At 52.2% G+C, this 12,095-nt stretch overlaps 1 pseudogene; it reads left to right on the forward strand.

The window, feature by feature from the left end:
* Positions 1 to 5,338: 5,338 nt before the first annotated feature.
* On the forward strand, positions 5,339 to 6,266 carry LOC129196886 (olfactory receptor 14A16-like; annotated as a pseudogene).
* Positions 6,267 to 12,095: the final 5,829 nt, after the last annotated feature.

The following is a 12,095-nucleotide window of genomic DNA, read 5'->3' on the forward strand; positions in this document are numbered from 1 at the left end:
TGGGTGGCTCACCCTGATGGTGGTGTAGTCTCACAAGAGAACAGCATGAGGAGTTGCAGATCTCTACAGACCCAGGTAGGAATTGCCATGAAGAGAGTCTGCAAAACACCAAAGGAGGGTACAAAACAAGCTAAACCAGGGTCAGCAGAGAAAGGAGAAATTAGGGTGGGGCTGTTTGACGCATGGTGATATTAGAGGAAAATGTATAGCTGTGTAGACACACAGACAGCATGGATCCCTCCAGGAGCTGGTCTTAGACCTTCCGTCTATCCAGGCGCTGGCCCCAGGATCACCTCAGCTCCCCAGTTCCCCCACGCACAGACAGACACTCACGTACAAATGACTCTCTCCAGCCCAACAGCACAGCACCATTGAGGCTGGAAGGCAGCCACCTTCCACCTTCTCTGTGCTTCCTCTTCATGCTTGGTTTTTCGTCAGGAGCTCCTTTCTCATCCATGCCTTCCTCTGGCCACCTTTTCTTCACTTTCTGCATTAGGCACATCAAACAGCTCTCTGCACCTCTCTTCTCTGCAGGGCCATATCCCAAGGGATTCTTCCAAGCATGGCGGCCAGGAGGTCAGCTTCTGCTCTCTTCAAGTCCTGCTCTTGGCCTTCTTCCCTTCTCTCAGGATCCTACACTCTGCTTTCTCGCCCCTGAATGTTACATCTCTGACCAGCTCTTCCTTCTTTGTAAGCATGTAGTCCTGCAGTGCATTCATCTCTTCTTTTCTCCACTCTGCTCCCACCAGCAAGTAGGTTTGGGGGCAGCAAGGGAACTTGCTAAAACTCCCGTGTGAACTGGAGTCAAATGGACAGTGACCTGTGGATAAGTTCACACTGGAGGTACATCAGCTGAGGTGATGGTTGCCTTTGGAAAAGCCCCTGCCAGAACATGTACACACCAGTGACCGCACACCCAATAATCCAAAGCCCCTTTGATCTTTAATGGCTTGAGTGATAATAGTCCTGAGTACATGGTCCCTTCCAGCTTGAACTCTTCTATTCTATTCTATTCTATTCTATTCTATTCTATTCTATTCTATTCTATTCTATTCTATTCTATTCAGATGTTTCCTCCCTGTTTCAAATCTTTCACTTTTTCATAATCTTCTGAGATTCTTTCTGTTATACGCAATCTGTATGCACCCTCTCACTAGACAGAACATGAATGACAATAAAGATTCTCCACCAGTTCTACCTGCCAAAGAACTAACTGTGATTATAACACTGAATTTACCCCACTCTGTTCTATCACTGGAGTACCAAATCTTACCTGGGACAGATGGCATCACTTCCCTCCACATCACTTAAAGCTCTGCTCATCTGTTGTTTAAGTCTAAACTGGTGTTGGGGGGGGTTGTTTGTTTGTTTGTTTCTTTTTCCTTCATAAAAGGAGATTTTGACCAGCTTTCTGAATGTCTCCTTCTGTTAGAATCATCATAGAATCATCATAGAATGGCTTGGGTTTGGAAGGGACACCAAAGGTCATCTAGTTCCAGCCCCTCTGCCATGGCCAGGGACACCCTCCACTAGACCAGGCTGCCCAAAGCTCCATCCAACCTGGCCTTCAAACCATCCAGGGATGGGGCATCCACAGCTTCTCTGGGAAACCTGTGCCAGTGCCTCACCGCCCTCACAATGAAGAATTTCTTCCAAACATCTAGTGTGAATCTACCCTCTTTTAGCTTAAACCCAATTCCCCTTTGTCCTATCACGACACTCCCGGATAAACAGTCCGTCTCCAGCTTTCCTGTAGGCCCCATTCAGGTACTCCCTCAGCGGCACAGGGGGATGGGGAATGGGGGTTACGGTCAGTTCATCATACGTTGTTTCTGCCGCTTCTTCCTCCTCAGGGGGAGAACTCCTCTCATCGTTCCCCTGCTCCAGCATGGAATCCCTCCCACGGGGTGCAGACCTTCAGGAGCAAATTGCTCCAGCATGGGGTCCCCCACGGGGTCACAAGTCCTGCCAGCAAACCTGCCCTGGCGTGGGCTCCTTTCTCCACGGGTCCACAGGTCCTGCCAGGAGCTTGCTCCAGCATGGGCTTCCCACGGGCCACAGCCTGCTTCAGGTGCCTCCACCTGCTCTGGTGTGGGGTCCTCCACGGGCTGCAGGTGGAATCTCTACACGCCCTCATCCTTCCTCCATGGGCTGCAGGGGGACAGCCTGCCTCACCATGGTCTTCACCACGGGCTGCAGGGGGATCTCTGCTCCAGCGCCTGGAACACCTCCTGCCCCTCCTTCTTCACTGACCTTCATGTCTGCAGAGTTCCATACATCTTCTCACTCCTCTCTCCAGCTGCAGAAGCTCTCTCTCTAAGTGTTTTTCTACTTCTTAAATATGTTATCACAGAGGCGCTGATTGGCTTGGCCTTGGCCAGCGGTGGGTCCGTCTTGGAGCCGGCTGGCATTGGCTATATCAGACACAGGGGAAGCTTCTAGCAGCTTCTCACAGAAGCCACCCCTGTAGCCCCCCCGCTACCAAAACCTTGCCACACAAACCCAACACAGTTGGCAAGCACAGTGGATGTCCACAGCCTTCCAGAAAACAGGTGCAGGCATAGAACACCATAGGACAACCTGTGGTGGAGATGGTCAAAGGAGCTGACAAAGTCGAAAGCCCCCAACAGAGCTGAGGTCTTGCTCCCATTGGCTGTGGCTGTTGTCTGTCTCACCAAGGCCTACCAGGAGACACCTAAGCCTTACAGCACGAGAGCCTCATGGCCTCCTTGTCTCCAGCCAAGAGCCTGGGAGGTGTCGTACCATTGTCCTGCACTTGGCATTGCACGTCCCCACAACACCCTGCCCCAGGAAGAGCCCTGAGCCCTGTGTGTGAGGGACAGGGTCTCCCCTCCCAGGGGCTGGGGGTCACAGCTTGGCCCTTTGGGTTGATCAAACACACCCAGGATTACTCAGCATCAGAGCCACCTTGCCATTGCCTTTGCCTACCTGTCATCACTGCCTCCACTTGCCTGCTCTAACCAGCCCCAGAGTTGCTTTGTCAGGGATGGCCCTCAGGGGGACCCATTAATGCTCCAAGAAACTGTGGAGTTTGCATCGGACTGTGACTTCTGGAGAGGTTTCATCAGCTTCCTCTGAGGGTCTGAGCTTCATGGACTCATCCCCAAACCCACCAGAGGGGTCATTAACATGCCGCCTTGGGCTGGTCCTCTGCTGCTGAGCTGCTCCAGGCTCCTGGGATGGAGGGAGCTCATGGCAAGTGGGCTGTGCTGCAGAGAGACATCTCTGGCCAGGAGCAGCTCCTCTGCAGAGCCCAGCAGGGCGAAGGGCTCTGCCAGGGTATCTCAGGGAGATGAGCAAGGCAGGTGAAGAGTTTAAAGGTGGTCAGGACTGGGAGGCTGACTGAGAGCTGAAAAGAAGAGAAATCTTCAGAGCCCTTGACATGGTAAGTCTCTGGGTGCAGGGCAATGCAGCTGTAGTTCCTGGAGGCATCTCCTCAAGCTGGCAGAGCCCACAGCTGATGGGATCTGTAAGAGGGGCTTTTTTTAGACAATTTTAAATAACTTGTGAAGACATAGTCTGCATCTGGAGATGCACAGGGCTGTATTTCAGATCAGAGTCCCTTCAACGCAGGGTTTTGTGTGCTGGGACAGGGACTTTTCTGCGTTCCAGGATCAACGCTCAGCCTGCCTGGGGATCTCCCCATGGCACTGCAGGCAGAAGCTGTGGGTAGAAGGACGAATGTCTGGTAGGGCAGGGCAGTGTGGTTCTGCTGTTGAGAGAGTGCTGCATGTTTCCAGGCTGCTCACAGCTCCAGACCACCCCTGGGACATTTCACAGGGAACTTTTTAAGAAGGAAATCAAGGCAGGGGCTACCTGGAAGTAAAGGTGCGTCCCAGGGTTGGTGCTTTATATTTCTTGCTGTGATGGTAGGTGAAAATGGTAATGAAGCTGTCAGGATTGCACAAGAATGAAACACCTCTAGAATTACAGTGAGTGATGAATGTGGTTTCTCAAGGCACCTGAAAAATTCACTTCACCCTTTTCTCTGCCTACAGAAAGCATTCACATCACCTTTGTGGTGTCTTCAGGGTTGATCTGCTCTTCTCCTTAAGACCTGCCAACACAGAGGTGCCCCTGGGCAGGGCCCTGGTGCCAGGAGGGGTCTGCAGGGCAGAGCTGAGCACACAGAGGGTGGGATGGGCTCTGTGAGCAGGGACAGGGAGGAGAGGTGTGGGCAGAGCACCAGCTCCTGGCAGGGACAGCTCCAGGCAGCAGAGACATGGGCAGGGAGTGGGAGGAAACTGCAGCCAAGCCCTGGGCTAGGCTGCCTTCAGGCTGCTCTCTTGTGGTCCCTCACTCTAGATGTCTGCTGGGTGTTGTCTGCTGAGCAATGAGCTGACTCTGCCTTTAGGACATCCCATCTTCAGGACATCGGACTGTCTGCTTTGCCTGTGCTGCTGGGCTTGGGAGCTGCCCCAGAAGAGCACGGCTGTGCTGTAGGATCCCAGGGAGTGCTGAGCTTTCCCTTGGAGGTCAGTTCTCTCCTCTCAGAGGCCTTTGCTTCCCTCTGAGAGGGGCTGTGTCCTCTCTCAATTACAAGTCCACATCTGAGCTGGGAAAGAGAACAGTTTGCAGATCTGCCCTTTCAGCCAGGACTCCCCATCTCTCATCACAGTCTAGTTTTGGGTTTTTTTTAAAGTGTCATTTGTGTGTGAGGTCATCTTCAAGGCATCACAAATAAAAGTGCAGGGCAGCTGGCTGACAGTCTAATGAACACTGCAGCTGTCCTGACTCTGCACTAAGCTACAAAGAGCTGAACCCTTTTGCCTGTCCTGTCTCAAGACTCTTCCCTTTTTCCATGATAAAATAAGTATTTTCCCACTCAGAAAGAAAACTCTCCAGATGTGATGGTGGAAAATAATAAACCACAGATAAAATTCTTCTAAGGAAATGCCTAGCCTCTCTTCTGAAGCCCACAGTCTTCTGAGTCATGAGAGCAGAGAGTGAACTTTTCCATTAAAGGTGGATAACATATTACATTGGTTGTGAACATTGGAGGTGTCACAAGCCAGCTCCATGTACTCACTGCAGCTGAGCACAGCTGACTCCTCAGCTCCTCACAACACACTCAGCCAGCACAAACCAGAGAAGGGAAATGCATTTCAATTGGGGGGTGTTTCTATGAAAAATGGAGTGGCTTTGCTCAGAGGAAGATGTCCTAATTTTCCCTCTCCTTTCATTTTTTTCAACCAGTCCCCTTGCCAAGAACCAGCAGATGTCCAACAGCAGCTCTATCACTGAGTTCCTCCTCCTGGCATTTGCAGACACATGGGCGCTGCAGCTCTTGCACTTCTGGCTCTTCCTGGGCATCTACCTGGCTGCTCTCCTGGCCAATGGCTTCATCATCACTGCCATAGCCTGCGACCACCACCTCCACACCCCCATGTACTTCTTCCTCCTCAACCTCTCCCTCCTCGACCTGGGCTCCATCTCCACCACTGTGCCCAAAGCCATGGCCAATTCCCTATTGGATGTCAGGTCGATCTCCTACACAGGATGTGCTGCCCAGGCCTTTCTGATTGTCTTCCTGCTTGGAGCTGAGTACGCCCTTCTCACTGTCATGGCCTATGACCGCTACGTTGCCATCTGCCAACCCCTGCACTACGGGACCCTCCTGGGCAGCAGAGCTTGTGTCCACATGGCAGCAGCTGCCTGGGGCACTGGGTTTCTCCATGCTGTGCTGCACATGGCCAATACATTTTCTAGACCATTCTGCCAGGGCAATGCCCTGGACCAGTTCTTCTGTGAAATCCCCCAGATCCTCAAGCTCTCCTGCTCAGATGCCTACCTCAGGGAGGCTGGACTGCTTGTGGTTAGTGTCTGTGTAGCATTTGGTTGTTTTGTTTTCATTGTGCTGTCCTATGTGCAGATCTTCAGGGGCCGTGCTGAGGATCCCCTCTGAGCAGGGACGGCACAAAGCCTTTTCCATGTGCCTCCCTCACCTGGCTGTGGTCTCCCTGTTTGTCAGCACTGGCATATTTGCCTACCTGAAGCCCCCTTCCATCTCCTCCCCATCCCTGGACCTGGTGGTGGCAGTTCTGTACTCGGTGGTGCCTCCAGCAGTGAACCCCCTCATCTACAGCATGAGGAACCAGGAAATCATAGATGCCCTGTGGAAAATATTTGAATTTCATTTACTTGTGATTAATAAGGCGCCAATGATCCCACTAGGGTTCCCACTGTATCTCAAGAAAAGCCAGGACTTACTTGTCTTTTTATTTGTCTCTATTTGGGTTTTGTAGGGGTTCGTTTGTTGTTTTGTTTTGTTTTTTAATTTTTGTTTGTTTGTTTTATACGTGTGATATTATTATTCTTAGCCTGCTACTTGTTTTTTTTCTTAACCAATATACCTCATGTACATATGGGTCCAGGCTCCCGGTTATAGATAAACTCCATGGAGAAAGCAGTGGGAAGTTAATTCTCTCAGTTCCCATCTGTGCACATCTCCTCTGGAGCTGGGGGAGCAGCCCCAGCATGCAGGAGGGTTCAGGAGCCAAATGCCCAGCTGCCCCATGGAGCAGCAGCCTGGGTTGCCCTTGGGGCTGCCCCTCGCTGCCTCAGCAGGCACTCCCTGTCCGCTGCCTTCACGTCGGGGCTGCTGCTGCCCTGGAGCCATGGCCAAGGCCAGCAGCAGGAGACGGCCTGGACAGGGCTGCTCTCTCCTCCCTTCCACACTGTCCTGCTGTGTCCTGGCATTGCTGTTACCCCCAAGGTCTCGTGTAACTTGTGACAGTCCTGCTGTCTCTACAGTGGCATCCCTGTGCCTGAAGGCAGGAGCAGGCCATGTGGAGCAGCGTGCCTCTCTGCTAGCACCACCATAACCAGAAGGGCTCCTCAGGGCACAGCCAGAAGGCTGGACACCCCTTCCAAAGCTGCTGTCAGGAATACACCCAAGAAGCTGCTCCCTCCAAAGGACTTTTGCTCTTTGGGGTTCTTGATGGATTCAGGGGGACAAGCTCAGAGTCCCAGGGGGATCTGTTAGGGAGCAAGGGCTGGATGAAGACCTTCCTTCTTGGTTGCACATGTCCATTCAGACAGCAACTGGTCTTTGGCTTATCTACCTGGTGCTGTCCCACTTGTGGTGGGGCTGATGGCAGATGCCATCCTGGAGAAGAATGGAGATCTGCCAGGAGAAGTGAGGGGATCTCCAGGGACAGTGTGTGAGTCTGAAGTGGCAGTGAGTGGCACCTCATAAAATGAGTGACAATCCAAGGAGGAGTGTCCCAGAGGAGAAGGCAAACCTGAGGAGACCATGGGCTAACGAGGGCTCTGCAATGGCAGGAGAGGCTGTGAGGAGCCAGAAGGCAAAGGGACATAAGTCTAGACAGTGGTTCATCACACCATCATGGAAACCCTGTGGGCTGGACCTAGTGCAGCCCTCCCTTGCCCTTTGTGCCACTGGAGACATACCATGGTCTTGCCAAGCACTGTCCTTGTGCTTAGAGGGCTCAAGGAGGAGGAAAGCAGGTATTGAGAGGAACCTCATGAAACCCCCCAAGGACAAGTGCCAGGTTCTGCCCCTGCAGGGGACTCACGCTGGCAATGGCACAGGCTGGGGGCTGCCTGGCTGGGGAGCAGCTCTGTGGGAAGGGTCTTGGTGGGCAGGGAGCTGGACAGGAGGCAGCCGTGTGCCCTGGCAGCAGGGGAGGACAGCAGTGCCCTGGGCTGTAGGACCAGCAGCATGGCCAGGAGATGGAAGGTAGGGACTTCCCCTCTCTATGTGGAACTTTCTAGCCCACATCCAGAACACTGTGTCCACTTTTGGGAACCCCAAGAATGGAAAGGTGTTGCCCAGCTGGAGTGGGGTTAGTGAAGGGCCTTGAGATGGTCAGGAGGCTGGATCAGTGTCTCTGTGAGGAAAGGCTGATGAAGCTGGGCTCCTTCAGCCTGGAGAAGGGATGGCTGAGGGACACCTCACAGCAAGGGGAGGCTCACCTTTTTCACCACGAGGCTAGCCAAGCATTGGAACAAGCATTGATCACCATGAGAGACTGTGAAGTCCTTCATCCTTGCAGGTTTTCCAAGACCCAGGTGGACCAAGGCCTGAGAAACCAGGTCTGACCATATACCTGACCCTGCTTTGGTTAGAGGGTTTTCCCATAGACCTCTCAATGTCTACTCTGAAGCTCAATGATCTTATCATCCTCAAATCTCTTGTCCAATATCTTATCAGCAGATGAGAGAACAGAAGTTTTTAGGGTACTGCGGAGTAATTACCGGAGGTGGCAGTGCTGAGGAGACTTCCAGGGTGAATATGCAAAGAATCCGTTCCATAAGCAACATGGCCTGCAACCTTAGATTCTGGCAAGCACCAGGGGAGCTTGGTGTGCTGCCGAGTCTGAGAAAACAGCACGGAGGGTGGAGGGGAGTGGAGACACCGTGGCCAGGCTCTGTGATAACACCGCAGGGATGGGAACTGATAAACTGCATAGTTGTTACCCTGAACCAGCCCTGAACCAGCAGTATTCCACTTCCTGTCGAAATTATGTCCTTTGGTTGAACCTTGTTCATTATAATCTCATTAGAATACCAAAACACACCTCCTCCCCAAAGGCTACCCGCCTCCAAGGTGCGACCACCCCTCCCTGAACATGCGCTCTGAATTTCTTTAAGTCTATAACTTTAAAAGCAAAGCGAGAAGGTTTTACACCAATCATAACAAAGGTAGGTATGACTAGAGTCACTCAAGCTCCACCTGAAAGTACGAAACTAGTATAAAAATGGCTTAAGAGAAGGGGATGTTAGGGAAGATACCATCACAGACAAGTTGGGAGAACATCGCTGACTTCTGGGATCAGTCGACGGGCTGAACCTCTCTTCCCCCACAGAAGGATGTCTATTGGGTGAGATTCGAACACTCAGCTACACCAAGTGCTTCCCTGGGAAGCTTAGAAAGCCTCTATAGAGTTGTTTCATAATTTAATATACTTGCAGTTCATAATTTAATATACTTAATATTCTTGGTACTTGCACGTGCTTTGCAGATGGTGTATTTATCACTGGCAATCCAAAAGAACTTGTACTTCTATCGCTTCAATAAACTGCACCATTCATTAATCTAGCCATGAGAGTTCTCATTGGACACGACCAAACTCCTTACGTATGGCCATGCTAGTCCATTGAACGTGACTAGCCAGAGGGTGCCTTGCACTATTGATGTATCCGTCATCGTGATAGTTCAATGTATTGAACGTGACCGGACCTATAGTTTAAAACTGGGTATCACCCAGAATCTAAGCCCAGCCGCCCCTCGCCCCTCTGATATCTTGCCAGTTGCAAGGCTGCCTGAGAACACCTGGCTACGATGCTGTCAACAATGGCTGCCAGCCAATCACCAGGCAGGATGAAAGGAGGCAGGCAGAAGCGGCCTCCTCCCTCTATGTAATGACAGGGTGCTTCCTTTGTGACGTGCCCCTGAGGACAGCAGGACGGGGCGGCCAGTCCTGCCAGCCAATCACAGGGGCTGCTTGAGAACACACGGGGGTGACGGTGTCAAGAAATGGCCGCTAGCCAATCACAGAGCAGTATGCCGTTCACCAAGACAGCGGCTCACGGCCAGGGAATGGCAGGACCCCCTGTCCTGGAAGGGCGGCCAGAGCAAAATGGCGGCCACGGTGTGTGCAGGGGAAGGGCCTTCCGGGTCTGATGTGACCCGGCAGGGGTGGCCGGTGCTGCCAGCCAATCCCAGCAGAGCACATGGCCAGGAGAGGAGAGGGACTTGCGGGGCAAGTGGCCCCTGCGGCTGCTGGGAGGGGGCGGGACTTCCCCTGGCAGCTGGTGGGCAGGGCAGCTGTGGCGGCGTGTCTCCCGTAGCAGTGGTGCCTGTGCTCCTGGCATGTTCCAGGGCAGGGATCCCCAGGCGCACCAGGAAGGCACCCGGGGAGGGACAAACAGCCCAGCCAGAGCTGGGCCGCCAGATCTCTGAGAGCCTCCAGTTCCCTCCCATCTCCAGAGCCTGTGCGGGACTGTCTCACAGAACAGATGGCTCCTTCAGCTGACAGGAAACACTGGCCCTGGTGGAGCTCTGGGGGCAGCTTGTCTGAGCTTCTCCTCCTGGGGAACCTGTAGCTGCCCCAGCACCGCCTGGAGTCACCGTCTGACACCGTCACAAAAAGACCCCTCGCTCTGGGGGTGTGGGACTGCCGGCACCTGCACCAGCAGCATCCATAGTTTACTGTCGCTCACGGCATCCAGCCAAAGCCTCTCTTCCTCTCATCTGTCTGTGGGGCTGTGCCAGGAGCGTGTCTGATCCCTTAGGAGTATCTGGTCAAGAACCTGTTTCAGTGCAACCAGGGATCCTAAAACAGTGAGCAAAGGAGGAAGCCATAGACAAGACCCTACAGGGACCCAAACCTGAGCAGCAAATGAGAAGGGAGGCAGTGATGGGAACCAAAGCTGGTCAGTCACGCTAAGGGATGAAGGCATGTGAGAGGGTGAGAGGGTTTATTCCAGCAAGGTTGTCTGATTGGGGACCTTCTCATTTGGGAAACCAAGAGAAAAAGGGGCAAGCAGGAGCAACATCTGCTGAGACACAGACTTGACAAAGTAAGCAGAGTCAATGACAGGAAAGGAACTTTGCCAGGCACACTAATGGATGGGCCATCAGGAAACTACAGATGCCGCTTCCAGGAAGATCAGCTGGACTTTTCAACTGACATGGCTGTGAATCAGAGGGACCCTGGACTGGGAGGGATGCTGGAATCAACAGAGCTATGCACACCCATGAGGGACATGCAGAGAAAGAAAGAGGGGAGTAGACAGAAAAATGGTATAACAGAGGCCAGTTGCATGTAAAACTAGGTTTGGCAGGGGAAAGGGGATGGAGTTTTGAACAACAGAGAAGGGCCAAGGGCACTGCCTGGTCTTAGGAACCACCTGGGAAACAACTGAGAAACTTTCATAGGGATGAGGGTGTGTTCCTCTAAAAAAGTTGTCCTGCTCGATAGCCCAGCTGAAGCGCCTCTAGACCAATGGATGCAGCCTGGGTAACAAAGGGGAGGAGCCCAGCACCGTTGTGCTGCTAGAAACCTCATGGCTGGTGGTTGCTACAGGCCACCTGACCAAGAGGAGCCTTTTGATGAAGTCGTCTGTCTTCAGCTACGGGAAGCATCACGCTCAGAGGCTCAGATCCTACTGGGGAACTTCAGTCCCGCTGGCATCTGCTGGAAAAGCAGCACAGCAAGCTGTAAGCAGCCCAGGAGAGTCATGGAGTGCGTCGAGCATAATTTCTTAATCCAGGTGACAGACAGCCCAGCCAGAGGAGAAGCGTTACTAGACCTGTTGCTTCCAAGCATGGAAGAACTAATTAGAGAGGTCAAGACTGATACCAGCCTGGGCTGGGTCTACAACCCTGTAATATTACCATGCTTTTCAACAGATTCTTCCACTGGAGCGTTCCAAGACTGTGAAGGGCTGTTTTGTCCTTCACCTCTATGTCAGCGCATGCATTTTTGCAACTAGTCGCAAGCTGCCCTAGCTAATGGAGAGCTAAGTATCTGCCTTTACACAGATTTAGCTTTTCCTCTTGCTTTGCAGTTATCTTCCAATTGCTCTTCCTTTTGGTTTTCCCCTCACTCTGAAGGTTTTAAGAGGAATGTTTAGGAAGAATTCCTGTTACTTCTTTCTTGGACTTGATCCAGCATAGGTGAGATTCCACGCTTTACCTTAACGTACCCTGACTCAACGCTTGGCCTGGTGCAGAGTCACATCGCTGTTCTGGAATTTCCCTGGGTGTTACGGAAGTGCAATACTGCCCCAGGACTACACAGATGAGATTTCAGCTGTTTTAAATAAAGTTCAGACTGTGGCAATTCCACTTAAATGCTTTCCTTTGTTTGTGGAGCAAGTCCTCTGTTAAAGCAACTGAAAGGAAAGTTACTCATACCTAAAGACTCAGTGAGGGAGGCTCTTTGATATCAGACTTCCTGCAAACTTTGCTGTTTTCTATTTGCTTTTTTAGCCAGTTGCTGTACGTATGGCTTGGAGGTCCAGATGGAAGGGGTGAGGGATGCCTGATCAATCTCCTTCAAGAGGAGCAGCCCTGGATTGAAACTGTGTACAGCTAGTAACTT

This window comes from Grus americana, chromosome 27, assembly GCF_028858705.1.
Source record: "Grus americana isolate bGruAme1 chromosome 27, bGruAme1.mat, whole genome shotgun sequence".
In the NCBI taxonomy this organism is placed as follows: domain Eukaryota; kingdom Metazoa; phylum Chordata; class Aves; order Gruiformes; family Gruidae; genus Grus; species Grus americana.